The sequence below is a fragment of the Nicotiana tabacum genome, chromosome 18 (genome assembly GCF_000715075.1).
Source record: "Nicotiana tabacum cultivar K326 chromosome 18, ASM71507v2, whole genome shotgun sequence".
NCBI lineage: Eukaryota > Viridiplantae > Streptophyta > Magnoliopsida > Solanales > Solanaceae > Nicotiana > Nicotiana tabacum.
The window spans coordinates 155,024,754-155,039,030 of NC_134097.1; the positions used below are offsets into that span (position 1 = coordinate 155,024,754).

Genomic DNA, 14,277 nt, shown 5'->3' on the forward strand with positions numbered 1-14,277 from the left:
ATCCTCCAAAGCACAAACAATCTCCCGTGGTACCTCTCAGCTACCTGAGTATCCACTTGACTGCTTCCCAATGTTCCTTTCCAGGATTTTCAAGAAACCTGCTGACAACACCAACTGCGTGAGCAATACAGGTCTAGTGCATACCATTGCATACATTAAACTTTCGACTGCTGAAGAATAAGGAACTTTAGCCATGTTCCCTTTCTCCTCCACTATTGTAGGACACATCTTCTTACTCAACTTTAGATGACCAGCAAGAGGTGTGCTAACTAGCTTAGCATTCTTCATGTTGAAGCGGTCTAGTACATGTTCAATGTACTTCTCCTAAGATAGCCACAACTTTCTACTTGTTCTCTCTCGAACTATCTTCATCCCTAGAATTTGTTGTGTTGGGCCCAAGTCCTTCATATCAAATGACTTGGACAAATCTCCTTTCAACTTTGCTATCAACCCCTTGTCTTTTCCTACAATTAACATGTCATCCACATACAATAATAATATAATGAAGTTATTCTCAGAAAATCTTTTGAAGTATACACATGGATCAGAATAGGTCTTTAGGTATGTTTGACTTTTCATGAATGAGTCAAACTTCATGTACCACTGCCTTGGTGCCTGCTTCAATCCATAAAGACTCTTATTCAATTTGCACACCATGTGTTTCTTTCCAGCTACTTCAAATCCTTCTGGCTGCTCCATATAAATCTCCTCTTCCAAATCTCCATGAAGAAATGCAGTTTTCACATCCAACTGCTCCACTTCAAGATCTAGGCTAGCTGCTAAGCTCAAAATTGTTCGAATAGAAGTCATTTTGACAACAGGTGAGAAAATTTCATCAAAATCAATACCTTTCTTTTGTTCGAAGCCTTTAACCACCAATTGAGCTTTGTATTTGATCAGCTTGCCATTTTCATATTTCTTGAGTTTAAAGACCTATTTGCATTTAAGTGATCTTTTACCCTTTGGAAGTTCAACCAGCTTGTATGTGCCATTTTTCTATAGAGATTCCATCTCTTCTTGCATAGCTTTCATCCACTGGTTCTTTTCTGGATGGGACAACACCTCCTTAAGACTTTCTGGCTCCCCCTCATCACTGATGAGGACATACTCTGTGGAAGGGTACCTGCATGACTCTACCCTTGGCCTCTCTGATCTCCTCAGAGGTTGAGGTTGTTCTTCTCCCTGAATGGGGTGCTCCACTTCCTCGACACCTTCATCAAGTTGCTCCCCCTGCTCAATAACCTCACCAGGTTGCTCCCCTGCTCGGCAACCTCGCCGGTTGTACTTTCTGCACTTGTGGGATTGTTAGAAGTAGAAGGAATAGTAACAAGGTTAGGAATTATACTATTCTTTGCATATTCTGACATATCAGCAGCAGTTCCAACTTCACTTTCTCAGAAGACTACATCTCTGCTTCTGATGACCTTCTTCTTTACAGGATCTCACAGTCTGTACCCGAACTCTTCATCTCCATATCCGATAAATATGCAGGGAACAGATTTATCATCCAGCTTTGTTCTCTGCTCTTTTGGTACATGTGCAAAAGCTCTGCAACCGAACACCTTCAGATGCGAGTAGGACACCTCCTTATTGGTCCAAACTCTCTCTGGGATGTCAAACGCCAACGGAACTGATGGGCTCCTATTGATCAGGAAACAGGCTGTCTGAACTGCTTCACCCCAGAATGACTTAGGTAGTTTAGCCATTCTGAGCATGCTTCTCACCTTCTCCACAATGGTGCGGTTCATCCTCTCGGCTACGCCATTGTGTTGTGGGGTTCCAGGAACTGTCTTTTCATGTCTGATCTCATGACTTGAACAATATTCTTCAAATTCCCTTGAAGTGTACTCACCTCCATTGTCACTTCGGAGACGCTTTAGCTTTCGACCTGTCTCCCTTTCTACTAGAGCATGAAACTTCTGGAAAACTTGAAACACATGATCTTTGGTTTTCAAAATATAAACCCATAATTTTCGTGAAGCATCATCAATAAAAGTAACAAACTGTTTGTTACCGCCCATTGATTCAATTTCCATTGGGCCGGAAACATCAGAATATACTAAATCAAGTATATTCAATTTTCTTTCAGACGATGTCTGAAATGAGACTCTATGCTACTTACCAAATAAACAGTAGTCACAAGGTTTTACCGTTGTACCTTTGGCATAAGAAATGAGTGATTTCTTGGCAAGAATCTGCAATCCTTTTTCGCTCATATGACCCATTCTTTTGTGCCACAATATCTGCAGAAATCTCATCTTGTGCCGCGTTCAATTCACCTTGGCATATTTATGCATTTGTCCTGTACAACGTGCCGCGAGCAGCTCCCTTTGCAATCACCAATGATCCCTTAGTGAGTCTCCACTTTTGATTTGCAAAATAGTTCTCGTATCCATCTCGGTCTAATGCAATTCCCGAGATCAAGTTCATCCGCAAATCAGGTACATGCCGCACATCCTTTAGAACCAATGTGCATCCGACATTTGTCTTGATACAAATGTCACCAATCCCCGAAATCTTTGAGTAACTTGTGTTACCCCTTCTGATTGGCTCTATAATTCTACAGCCTTTATTCAAGGCTTCTTTATCCCCTCTATTCACGAAGTGATAGTTGCCTTTATTATAGGCTTTCCATCATTACACTTCTTTGTTTGACGATTGTTATTATATACATATTTAACCTTTTTTCCTTTATTTCATCCTTTCTCTGCAATGGCGTCTCTGAATCCTAACCCTAAGAGAATCCCAATTCTTGATAGCTTCCCCAACGCCCCTGTAAGACATAGAAGGGGTAGAGGTGGCAGGCTTCGTAGCCTAGGATCCGTTCGTGGTGGTTCCTCTGGTTCCATCACTCCTTCTTCTAGTTTTGGCACTATTTCTAGAGGTTCTATCACTAAGAAATCCTCTTCTAAAGGTAAAGAACTTTCTGAGCCTCTTCAAGAGCCTTTAGTTGAGGAAATAGTACCCAATGACTTATCCTTTGAGAATGATAGAAAATCTCTTCATGAACAAGTTGTTAATTTAGAGAAAGCTGACATTTTTCCTTCTCTAATCACTGAACCTTTGATTTCTATTGTTCGAAAAGATTGCAACTGGAGAAGTGACGCGCTAACCTAGATCCCACAAAGGGTGTTGGTTGATTAAGAAAGCAGGACGGTGGTCATGGAAGTCGAAATCCACTAAGGAGTGTGTAACAACTCACTTGTCGAATCAACTAGCCCCGAAAATGGATGGCGCTTAAGCGCGCGACCTACACCCGGTCGTCGGGGCAAGTGCCAGGCCCCGATGAGTAAGAGGGCGCGGCGGTCGCTCTTCGTATAGTGATCCCTAATCCAAACCAAAGAATATCTTCTTTTAGGATTGGATTTTCTTTTGTTTATACTTACCCCTTTACTTTGGGATTAGGACCAGAGGAACCACCACGAATGGATCCTAGGCTACGAAGCCTGCCACCTCTACCCCTTCTATGTCTTACAGGGGCGTTGGGGAAGCTATCAAGAATTGGGATTCTCTTAGGGTTAGGATTCAGAGACGCCATTGCAGAGAAAGGATGAACTAAAGGAAAAAAAGGTTAAATATGTATATAATACCAATCATCAAACAAAGAAGTGTAATGATGGAAAGCCTATAATAAAGGCAACTATCACTTCGTGAATAGAGGGGATGAAGAAGCCTTGAATAAAGACTGTAGAATTACAGAGCCAATCAAAAGGTGACATGTGTGCAGAGCATTAAATATAAAAGACAACTAAAGCGTCAGTACTGTTATAGCATTGATTACGACGAAAATTCCTTTTTCGTGAAGATCCACTTCCCAAATATTTAATTGATAAATAAATGGAAAGTGGGGGGACTATCTGTATTGGAAAAAAACTGAGTCTGAATATTGAAGATGACGTGTCATGACACGTGGACTGGTCAAAAGGTTAGAACGCAATAAATAGCCAAGAGGCACGGGAGACAACAGATATGGGGAGAAGAAAACAACATAGGTGTGGACCGTTACTCAAAAAGGTACGAGTCTCGTACCTATTCGAGTCATTTAAAGACCGAAGATCGGAAGAAGTTGAAGATACGAATCTGATGACGTAAAAGAGTCTAAATACAGCATTAAATATCAAATATGTTAGAAAATTTGAATTAAATAGAAATGATTGTGTAACATTTCTTTTAATGTCATTTATTGTTCATAATTGCCTCATTAAGACAAAGGCATTACATCTTCTCCTAGAATCAACTATAAAAGGAGAAGGACTCAACATCTGTAGACACACGAAATATTATTGACATTAAACTGATTTTCCATCCTTTTTTTTTCTTTCTGTTTTTCCTTTTAATCATTCATAATGTGTTTAGTAGGTGACATATACATGCTCGATGAGCTAATTACTCAATATTTGTTTATCTTGAATTTTTAAAAAATGTTTGCATTTTAAAGACTTGCATAACTTAAACTGAAAATTATTATCCTTTTCTTTTTTGGACCCGTTCGGTGTCCGATATTTGTATTAGATCCCGATTAGATATGAATTTGCACTGTGTAAGGATTATTTAAGTTCCCTAACATGGTTTTTTTATACCTAGAGCTCGACCCGAGAGCTCCAGTTAAAGATGATATCCATGTGTTCCATATATAATATTTTGAAGTATCATCCAAACACTATTCCAATGCCATATGTTTCACCTTGTAACGTAATAAATATTACTCCATCCGATTCAAAATAAGCGATTTTTTGGTTGTTTTCATACATATTAAGGAATTTATCTTTTAATATTAATTAACAATGAAATTGAACATATTAACTTTTACTATCTCTACACATAAATATTTGTAACACATACTCCAACATTATTTACTCCAAGGGCAATGTATGAAAAAATAATTAATTCATTCTTGAAATCTGGAAAAGCACTTATTTTTAGACACAAAAAAGGCCAAAAAATCAATTACTCCCTCCGGTCCAAAATAAGTGATTTTTTAGTTGTTTTCACACGGATTAAGAAATCCATCTTTTAACATTAATTAACAGTGAAATTGACCATATTAACCTTTATTATCTCTTCACATAAACACTCCTAACACATACTCCAACACTATTTACTTCAAGGGCAATGTAGGAAAAAATAATTAATTAATTCTTAAAATTTGAAAAAATCACTTATTTTGGACCACAAAAAAAAATAAAAAAAATCACTTATTTTGGACCGGAGAGAGTATTATGAACCGGAGTGAGTACCTACTTTAGACGCTGTCAAATCTAAAAAGTTCCAATATCGCCGAGTTTTTACCTTTATATGATTTCCTATATGTTTCACATACGTAACCCTTTTTTGAATGTTAAAAGCCTTTTTATTTCTGTCAAATTGTGAGGATGATGTCACCTATATAGTCCTTAAGATTGCTAACCAGTATTTTAAAAGGCGTGGGCGTAATGCGAAACATTTTCAGTGATGCATAAGCCCTAGGCACGGGGCGTAAGCTCCATAGTTATTTAATCTTTAATATTTTATAAAATAATATAATTATAGTAAATATTTATAAACAAGTAAAATTGCATAAAAATTGAAGAAAACTATAAATATGTGAAAATTATATATATAAATATGCTCCATCTCCATAAAAAACTAGTCAAAATAATCTATCATACGCTACTTAGAAGCACAAGTCACTTGAGTCGAAAAGAATAAAGTTTTCTATATGGAGAAACAAAAATGATAACTAGCCTGCAATTTAAACTTTGAACTTGCTACTATATACGAAGGAGAATGGAGTTCTCTTTATATTTGTAAAAAAAATAAATTAAATATTCATTGCTTTTGGAAGATATTAACAGAGTAGCGGACAAGATAAAGAATTGAGAAAGACCATGAATTAGGGCTTCAGTCAATAAAAAGGTCTTGACTTTTAAATTTAATACATTTCAGTAAAACTTTTGAGTAATTACTAAGCTGAAATTTGAGAATTTGGGTATTATATAAAACACTTATTCAACAAATTTTAAAAAGTCTTTGAGGCTTACGCCTCACTAAAAATAGGCGCCTCAAACGCCCAGGCGTACACCCCATAACTCTACTGTGTACACACATATTTGGTTAAAGTTCACAAAAAGAAAAGATTTATAGTTGAAGTTCAAAAACAGTACATATGGAAGTTGAAGTTGTGAGTGAACACCATTATTGAAGGGTTGCATATAGATGTTCTTAACACGCAGCGAAAAACAATAACAATCCTAGGCAGATCTTTTTCGTATTTAAAATTTATTTACATGTCAAAGATCGAATCTAAGACGTACCTGGTGAAGAGAGCCTCGTTTCAGAATTTTCTTCGATAGTGCGGAGAATCTATGCGTATCCATACCGAGACCGATCCTTGCTATGAACTGTTTGATCAATGAAATCTGTGAACAAATTGAACGAAATATTGTATTGAAATTTTTCTCAAAAATCTCAACTCAATATTAGAAGAAGAAGAAACACTTTTCTTGTAATGACGGGCGTATGCAGGAATTTTTGTAAGCGGTGTCGAAATTTATAGAAGAACTGGAATGTTACTTTGATTATCATACTTTTAGACAGGAAATAACCTTAGTTTATTGGCTTTGTTGAGTCTTAAGTTAAAAAAGATTTTGAGTTCAATTCTACTTCATCACAATTTTTAACTTCAAAGGCTCTCTCAAAATATTTACAAAAGAAAAATGTGCTAGTTAAGGTTCGAACCTTTGACCTCTTAGAGCAAAATCAAGCATAAAATCAACATATCAAGGCACAATTTATGTCATGTGGTGTCATTTTTTCTTACTTATCCGTTTCCGTACAATATTAATACATATATTTAGTAAAAAGTTTCGACGAAGCGGTGTCGCATGACACCGCTTGAGGAAGCGTGCATCCGCCCCTGCTTGTAATTGTATTTTCTCTCTTGGCTTGTGTTGCACTCTCACTTTCACAAAGTGATTTTTCTTCTCAAGAATTAATAATGCAAATTTTGTTCCATCATCTATAAACCATTTTCCTATTTGGTTGAGGTAATGATTTACTTAAGATAAAAGTTTATTCCAAAATAAACGTCAATCGAATTGTATGGAAAATTGAAAATCATGTCTTAATTAAAATGTGACTGCCGAACCATTCCTCAACTCAAAGTTGGATTCTGGTCAATCCAACTTAATGTTGGATTCAATTTATACGTCCTTTTATGGACTTTACCTTTCCAATTCCAAATTGGTAAATTAATTGATATTATATATATAACCTTTATATAAATCAATATTAATTCATATTATATATATCTCATATATATTTCAACTAAGAAAAATAATTTATTTTCTATTCCAAATAGAAACTTTGATTTGTTCACAATATTAATTATATCCTCTGTGCTAGCAAATAATATAATAATATTTTATTTGGACTAATAACTAAATTTATTTGACTAATTAAATTATTTAATTCAATTATCAAATAATAAGTTAATTAACCCTTTAGTAAAGATCAGAACACTCGTTAGTGTGCGACCTCATAGGTTAAATACTAAACCGGTAGTAAATTGATCATATCAATATACTAATCAAGGGTGGCGTCTAGCAACACTCCTTAACGACCGGATAGCATGAAGTATATAATTTGCTCTCAAGAACCAGTAGAAGAATAATGTATTAATTCCTTCTGTCCTTATAGCTTCGAGTCACCCTAGGATATGGTTCAACTGTCAAATCCTAATAGGCGACCAACTATGTGTTCATGTCACATATAATCGACCATTGAATGACCTAAGAAACTCATTTCTTCTTTCATTCAATTGCCCTGGCCAAGGTCTTAATTTGGTCGTTTATAATTCATGATAACATGGAGCTTAAACTCATTACTAAAAGTTGACAGATTCCATCTTGATCAATCACTAATTCTACAAGCATTTAATCATACCCAATATCCTTTCAACTATCGCCCTAGGGCCATAGGTGTCTGGTATCAAAACACAATAAATAACTTGTCAATTACTATGACGATCTCAGATCAAAGGAAACTTTTACATCACATTCTTCAAGAGAATATCCTTCTGACAATATATGATAATTCTAACCATTAGGAATTATCCAATGAGTCGGTTCAATGATCACATCTCTATATGCATCATCTATCTATGTAATTTAGTTAATGAGATCAACTAATCTTTATCCCATAAAGACGATCACATAAATATTGATCTAACCGGATTACTAATGTCCAAATTAATAACCCTACGATCAAGAACAAATTTAGATTAAATTATAAGAAACTTTACTCTTATTATCATGATTTCCATCACAATGTCAAGTCTCAAAATTTAATCAAGGACCTTATCAAATTAATCAAGCAATTAATAATAATGATAAAAGAATATCAAATGCCATATATTTTTATATCAAATAACGTTCACAAAATATGTTCAAATCATCAAATATGATATTGGATTTAGGGCATATCTACTATATCCCTAACAATTATAGCACCTGAAATACTCCTCAAACAAGCTTTCAATACTTAGTATTTAAGTTCAATATTTGCAGATACTAAAATACTATCTATGGCCAAACAGTCTGTTTTTTATGCGCTAGTACTAGATTGTAGGCGGATATTACTTATCTCTGTACTGGTACTACTAGATGATTGGTGCCCGTGCACAGCACTAAGTAATATGCTTACATACATACTATACTGGAAAAAAGAAGATAACATCCCTTGTAAAAGTTGATCAGTCCATAACCTTTGTTGTTAAAAGCCTCATTTCCCTTGAAGCACGCAGTTCTTGTCAGTCTTCCTACATGACTAGGCGGGTAAAAACGGACGGGTAGGGTCGGATATGGTTCGGACCAAAAATTGATTATGAGAAAACGGATAAATTATTAGATCCGACCCATATTTAATACAGATAAAAAACGGGTTAACCGACGTATAATATGGGTAACTATATTATCCATGACTTTTGAATATAATCACTTTTGGAAGAACTCTTATAGCCTGTTTGGCGAAAAGTGTTTTTGGCCAAAAATTGAGGTGTTTGGCCAAGCTTCTGGAAGGAAAAAAAATGTTTTTGAGGAGAAGCAGAAAAAGTAGTTTCTCTCCGAAAACACTTTTTTGAAAAGCACTTTTGAGAAAAATACACTTAAAAACAGTTTTTTAAAGATTGGCCAAACACTAATTGCTGCTCAGAAGTGTTTTTCAAACTAATTAAGCAAGCACAAACTGCTTCTCACCAAAAGTACTTTTGAGAAAAACACTTTTCAAAATAAGCTGATTTTTGCAGCTTGGCCAAACGGGCTATTAGTCTCCCAAACTTGAGGAACCCTCAATGGCCGAACGAGCTATTAGTCTCCCAAACTTGAGGAACCCCCAATTTGAGACTTTAAAAATGTTAAAGTTCAACTTATTGGTTATCCATTGGTTACCTATTAGTTAACCATTTTTTAAATGGATAATATGGTTCTTATCCATATTTGACCCGTTTTTAAAAATTTTATTATCCAACACATTTTTTAGTAAATAATATGAGTGGTTAACTGTTTTCTTTTAACTATTTTGCCGCCGTCATACATGACCAAATTTACGGCACCAAGTTTTTTATAACAACCTCGGGGCTCGGAAGCACTTGAGCAATAAGATACTTGTGATTCCATTTTGAAGGAACTCCATTCCAAATGCAGGAAGTTGGAGTCAAACTGCAGAAAAATACGTGGAAATTACAAAAATATACACCAAAAAAGCGCATAAACAGTTGCAAGAGTACAAAACTTAGTCCAGAATGTAGATTCATGTAGAGACTAAAATTCTCAATCCAAGCCACATTTCGCACGTACCAAGCTGCGGAAAACGCTAAAAGAATATAAAATAGTATCCAGATTTTAAAATAACATAGGAACCTAAGTTCTCGATCAAAATGATATCCTCATTTTTCATTGGATAACCTTTATATGATGCAAAAAGTGATCAAATAAGGTTCTGAAGTGGTACTGTAAACTATTTCAACTGACAAGGTAATAACTGTATCCTATAATCATCTTTTCAATGATTTTCTCAATCTTATTCTAAATCAAATATTCTAATCTAACATGTGCCCACATAAAACACATGAATAAGTACCCGTGACCTATACCCAAATTTTTATATAGACACTCTACCTTTGCGGGATTTTAATTATCCCCCTAAATTATTTTAAAGTAAATTATCTGCACTCTTTAAGCTAACGTGGCAAAGTGTGTATTTTACTCTCCTTGGGAGAGTGAGAAGCAAGAAAAAATGATTTTTATATTTTTCTTTTTTCTTTTTTACCATTTTTTCTTACTTTTTTCCCTTTTCCTTTCCCTTTTTCTTTGTCTTTTTCTTTACTTCTTTTTTCGTTTCTTCTCTAATTCCGGCGGATATTCATTCACCGGCAACTTTGGGGGGAGGGGGGGGGGGGGGAATTCATCATCGAAAAACCTTCCGCGGCAGAAAAAATTGAGATATTGAAATTTTAACTGAAAAAGTCTTCTCAGTACTTATATTCGTTTTTCTTTCTTTTGCTCTTCCTCCCACACATAAATTACACTTTCAAAAAAAATTCACACACACACACACACACACACACACACACACACATATATATATATATATATATGTCGCCGGAAAGAATGGTGTCCCTGAAATTCCGACGACCATCATTTTATGCCGTAGGTGACCAAAACAAAAAGAAAGAGAATGAAATAACAAAATAAAATGAGAATAATAAGAAATAAGAAAAAAGGTTAAGAAAAAGAAGAAAGAATAAAAAAGTACTAAATATACATGTGGCAGCGCGTGTAGTTCACCACTTGCCAAGAGTTTGGTTGTCTAGTTTTAGGGTGGTATTTATTCCATTTTAAAAAGTTTAGAGGGGTAATAAAATTCCCGCAAAAATAAAGTGTGTAGTTGAAAATCCATGTATAGGTTAGGAAGGTGCTTATGCACAGGGGCGGCGGGAGGACCAAGCAAATAAAGCATTTGCTTAAGTCCCCCAACCACTTGGGCCCCCCCACAAATTAGTACTAGTAATGATTCTTTTAGCTTAAACTAAAAAGTATTGGAGAGAGGTGATCAGATAGGATATGGCGAGGCTTCAGATTTTCGAGAACATGACACTTGATAGGAAGATGTGGAGGTCGAGTATTAGGGTTGTAGGTTAGGAGGTAGTTGGGTCTTGCCTTACTTTGTATCTTTGCGAGCCTAGTCTGTTAGGGTTTTTGTTTAAGATAGCTAGTGGCAATGTTGTGTCTTACTATTTCGCTTTTAAGTGCAGGACCTATTTACTAGCCATTGCTTTTGCTTTGCATCTTTCTTCTGGATTTCATGTTGTTCCTATTTTTCCTATGAATTTCTGTGGTAAAATTAATATTGTCTCCTTTTGTGTTTTTATTTTCTTGAGCCGAGGGTCTTTTGGAAATAGTCTCTCTACTCCTTCGAGGTAAGGGTAATGTCTCCGTACACACTATCCTCCCTAGACCCCACTAATGAGATTTTACTGAATTGTTGTTGTTGTTGATTCTTTTAGCTTAATTTTTTAATAGAAAATATTGAAGAAAAGAATTAGAAAAAAAGGACAACTTATGAATGGAGTTACGGACATACCACATGCCGGTATCCTTTTAAGGTCATATTTTCCCAATTCTATTTCATTCTTTTGAAAGATTTTAAGCATTAAAATAAACAAAGTAAAATTGATTTATTCGATATCAATAGTCAAAATTATCAACTTCTAGCATTAAATTAATCCTATATTGTTATAATATTTTTTTATGTGATAGCTTTATTCCCTGTATGCTTATTTCTACGTATATATTATGTTTTTATTATATACTAGGATTTAAATATGTCAACTGAAAAATTGGATCACCTCAAGTCTCAAAAAAAAAAAAAAAAAAAGAGAAAAGAATTGGAATTTGATATAATTTCAAAAAGATTTTCTTGATGAAGTCTTAAGAAACAATAAAAAATTGACGTTCTTTAACAAGGCTCTCGTAGCTCAGTTGGTTAGAGCACCCGTTTAGTAAGCGGGAGGTCTTGAGTTCGACTCTCAACGAGAGCATTTTGGCTAAGCTGAAATCCCTCCTCAACGAGAGCATTTTGGCTAAGCTGAAATCCCTCCTAAAAGGGCTTCAATTATCCCTCCTAAAAGGGCTTCAATTAGCAGAGCAAAATGGATAGTAATTCAAATGGCCGATGGCGAAAGAGGCAGCAAAGTCATATTTTTGGGAAGACAGTACTCCAACATAGACAATACTATGCATTGTATTTTCTAGTTTTATAAGCTTTTATAAATATATATATTTATTTATAGATTGGATGCCCATGTATGTGAATAGCTTACAAATGAAATCTTCTACTTTATGTCCATCCCATTCACTATTTACAATATTAAGTCTTCTCATTTTATGCCTATAAAAGGCTATGTAAATTGTAATGGAGAACACACCAAAGTGAAAGAAGAAAAGAGTTCTTCCTTTTTTCTGTCTCTTCTTATTTATATTTTACTGATTGCTTTTCTTTTATAAGACGTTATCAGCGCGAAACTCTAATTTTATTCTTAATCTCCGCTAAGTTGAGCCATATTCTATTAAGGTATGTATCGTTATATTCATTTTATTTATGGCAGTACATATAATATGCTCACTGTTTGCAAATTACTTGTGATCTTGGGCATCTTAAATAGTTTAAGTACATTGCAATGATAAAATAACTATTTCCTTCAGTGCTCAACTCTTAGAGGACCTCAAAGTCATCGAACTAGCTACCCACTAATGACATACTTATAATATTCATGAACTTCCTCGATCAAAACATATCTTTAAGGCATTTGAAGAACTGTGAGAAATGAATTGACAAGTAATAATTTCACACTAGTTTAATTACTTTATATTTATTGGATTGGAACATATAAATAATGTTAGTCACGTTCAATTCTATTAACACATATATATCAATAATATAAAGTGATATGAAACAGTATGTTGTTTCCAATTTATGTCCAGAATAAAATAAAATAGTAGGTTGTTTACATGATATAGCTCTATTTTCGTTTCTTTTTCCCTTGCTCGTTTTGTTTCATTAATTGTTTATTAATATAATTATTTCTCTAACTTATTTATCTTTTATGGTAATTTTTACTATGTCAAATTTATCAAAACTTGAATTTGTGGCACTTGACATCACCAGGAAGAACTATTTATCACGGGTCCTTGATACTGAAATTCATCTTGACCCTAAAGGTCTTGAAAATACTATTATACAAGAAAATGAAGCATCAAATCAGGATAAAGCGAAGGCATGATTTTCCTTCGTCATCATCTACATGAAGGGTTAAAAACTGAATATTTAACTGTAAAAGATCCACTTGAATTATGGATTAATTTGAAGGATCGATATGATCACCTAAAACTTACGGTATTACCGAAAGCTCGGTATGAGTGGATACCATTAATGTTGCAAGACTTTAAAACCGTAAGTGAGTATAATTATGATATCTATAAAGTAAGTTCTCTATTAAAATTATGTGGTGACACTATCACATATGAGTACTTATTGGAAAAAATATTTTATACTTTTCACGCTTCAAATGTGGTGCTACAACAGCAATACCGTGAAAAAGGTTTTAAGAAATATTCTGAGTTAATCATATGCCTACTTGTGGCAGAGTAGTATAATACTCTATTAATGAAAAATCATGAAGCCCGTCCCACTGGGTCAGCTCTATTCCCGGAAGTGAATATTGTAGCAACATATGATAAGTTTGAAAGAAAACAAAATAATTACCGTGGTCGTGGACATGGTCGTAGATGTGAACGTGGTAGGGGACGAAACAATTATCGTCATTATGGTGGAAATAAACTGGAGAACAATAAGGATTCTCAAATTAATCCTTTAAAAGGTAAAATTAGTATATGTCACCGATGTGGTATGAAAGATCATTGGGCATGCATTTGTCGTACGCCAGATCATTTTGTCAAACTTTATCAAGCCTCTGTCAGAAAGAAAGAAAATAATGTGGAGGCACACTTGACCTTTCAAAATAATGATGATGAAGCAGGTCCCTCAAACAAATATGATTCTAAGGCACATCTTGCATATAAAAATGATGATTTTGGAGGCCTAGCAAATATTACTCATTTAGAAGCTGGGGACTTCTTTGAGGATATTGACTGAAGAACTAATCATCTTACTGGGGAATGAAGCTATAAAAGTTGTCATTTTTTATGTTTGCAACTAGTTTATTTTTCTTGAGTGTATTTT

General features: G+C 34.7%; 1 non-coding gene across 1 annotated transcript; it reads left to right on the plus strand.

Annotated features, from left to right (window-relative positions):
- Positions 1-12,002: 12,002 nt before the first annotated feature.
- On the plus strand, positions 12,003-12,076 carry TRNAT-AGU (transfer RNA threonine (anticodon AGU)). The gene has a single exon. It is a non-coding gene; the product is annotated as a tRNA-Thr (tRNA).
- Positions 12,077-14,277: the final 2,201 nt, after the last annotated feature.